Here is a 2,860-nt window from a genome sequence, read left to right as displayed (position 1 = left end):
AATGGCTAAGTCACTAGCTTCGACATTGCTATCTTCCTCATGTAGGCGTTCTTTTGGGAGTGGCTAAGTAACCTGTTCATTCTTGGCAAGAAACTGTTTGGTTCAGGAGCCCTGACTCAGCTTTAGAATCCTTTATAATTGATGTGCTCCTGTTGCACCAAATGAGGATAGAAAGGTCACACAGATGCTGCACCAACAGAGTGTTTTCTAAAAGATTTAAATATCCGTAATAGACATTGATTAAGTGTTTAACCAGTTGGTCTGGCGTCGCTTGACCAAAAGGAGGGATTTGGAAGTAGATTTATATGGTAAAATAAGTGGTTAAGAAGTTGTCTGCACTTTGACAGAATTGTGGGATGTTGCAACCAAGTGTCAGGAAACAGACTACTAAACATTGCAACGTTGGGGCAATTGGAAGGATTAGCTTTGACGTCCAGTGGACGTGGTAATGACTGCTGTGTACCAGGTGGTTTTTCCTGCGTTGCTTTCTTGTCCTTCTTGTTAAACTCCTGCCCTTATCTGTAATAAATAGTTTGTGTCTTTTGGTCACTTATCGGGGTGTATGGAGCGCTGGCTATAAACCGTGGTTGACAAACTGAGTCCTGCTCAAAATTTGACAACTCTAACTATATGCACTTGTACTACTGCCAGGTGTATATACAGCATCTTCACACTAATCTCGTAAGCCAGTGGGCGTTTTTTGCATGTATTGATGTTTCTGACCTTAACGTCTATACAGAATCTAACTCCTATGGGTCAAATCCTGAAGGTCCTTTACTCAATTTTTATTGTCCTCACTCAGGACAAATTTCCATTGACCCCAGTAGGACTTTTGCCCGGGTAAGAAATCGTCACTATATGGGCCACTGTAGACACACACACACACACACACACACACACACACTCTGAATCCAGTGCTGTGCTTATTGACTTCAGTGTGAACAGGTCTGGACTTCCAGGATCTAAATGTCCATGCAGAAGAAGAAAGTTAAACATGTATAACAAAAGCTAAGACACATAAAATGCAGCTGCTTTATCTGCATAATACACTAAGTACATACAAACAGTAGAACAAGCTAACCACAGCTGATTCTGTACTCAACTTCTGGGAAAGAAAAGCTAGACAAGGCATAGGTGCTGAGGTTACCCCAATTGGGAACCAGCAGACACACTTGTAGGGGAACTCTGACCCAGCAGCTAGGCTGATGGGTTTCATCTCAACAATATTTGTTTTTGCTTGACAGCCAGTTCCCTTCCCCTTGGGTGTTGGTTGAGTAGAGAGGGCTGGAGGTAACTTGGTACAAAGGATTCTGAGTGTGATCAGATACAGTGTATACTTGAGTTTTATGTGTGAAATTCAGCCCTGTGCAGAGGCCCCAATGACTAATGCATTACTTTAGCCCTATTTGGAAGTACATAGGCCTTTATGCATGGGGGTGAATTTAGCCCTATGGGAGTAGGAACCCGTAGGTTGTCAGAATGATGTACAAAGGATAGTCCTTTAAATACAAAATTTAGCCTTTAATTTTTATAGTACATAGCTTTAGAAATGTAATGCAAATGCAGAGTGCAGGCTACTGATCTCCTAACCTGTCCCTGGCTAGCGAACGTTAGCAATACCTAGGACTGATGGATGCCTTCATTACAAAACAGTGTCCTCTTGGTGTTCTAGCAATGATCACGGACTTCCTCACAGAATAGCTGGAGTTAGATGCTGCAGGATGGAGGACTGGTAACTGAGCAGCTATTGTCTTCCCTCTTCCCACTAAGCCAAGTCTCGACTAATGACCCAGGAGGCTGTTAAGGGGCGCTTTGATGTTAGACCTGCAGACCTAAAACTGAGGTCTGGGCCACTGAAAGATCCCAAGACACTTTTTGTGAGAGAAGGAGCTTTAGTTCCAGTGTCCCGGCCCAATGCTATCTCAGATTCTGCCCCTTACATTCCTCCTGCGGCTGTTTATATAGGGCTCGAAGGGCTATTCCTCCTTTCTTGATCAAAAGGTTATGGTGCCTTGTGGTGTATGGCAAGAAGCTGGCTCCTTCCATTTCAGTGGTAGGGGCAGGGCCGGCTTTAGGAGGTGCGGGGCTCAATTCAAACAGCTTTGATGGGGCCCTGGCAGGGATGACTAAAAAAAAAAAAAAGAAACCATGTAAAAAAACACGTGGGGCTTGTACTCACTGGGCAGTGCGCCAAGTCTTTGGTGGCACTTTGGCGGTGGGTCCTTCACTCACTCCAGGTCTTCAGTGGCACTGAAGGACCCGCCGCCAAAGTGCCGCCAAAGACTCAGAGCAAGTGAAGGACCCGCTGCTGAAGTTCCACTGAAGACCAGGAGCGCCACCGGGTGAGTAAAGATTAAAAAGGCGCCTCTAGCCAGGAAAAGGATACTCACTGGGCGCAGGGCCCTCTTAGACATGGGACCCAATTCGGGGGAATTGATGGAATAGGCCTAAAGCCGGCCCTGAGTGGGGGCAGTGACCTTTAAACGTGGGCTGCACAGGGCAGGAGCAACCCTAATGCCTCTAGCAGCAGGGCAGTTGTGGAACAGGTGGAGCATGTTTTCCCTCCAGCACCGTGCCCCAGCCACTTGGCCATGCTCTCTTATCCAGTCCACACTCACCCAGACAGAGTTGATTGCCCCTGGCTGTGCTAAGCGTCATTTTTACACTCAGGGCTGCAAGCATCCATATTGTGTAGGATAAGGCAGCTAGGGAGTTCTTGGGGCAGCTACCTGGCCAGTGCGTTGGCGGAACTTTGGAATTCCTTTCAGCTAATAATATAGGCCAGGAATTATTTAAAACAGTTGCAGTTTCTTAGCAACTGCAAGCTCACACTGGGCCCAGTCTGCCGCCACTGGAATCA

Source organism: Chelonoidis abingdonii, chromosome 19, assembly GCF_003597395.2.
Source record: "Chelonoidis abingdonii isolate Lonesome George chromosome 19, CheloAbing_2.0, whole genome shotgun sequence".
Lineage (NCBI taxonomy): Eukaryota > Metazoa > Chordata > Testudines > Testudinidae > Chelonoidis > Chelonoidis abingdonii.
This window is presented reverse-complemented; position numbering follows the sequence as displayed.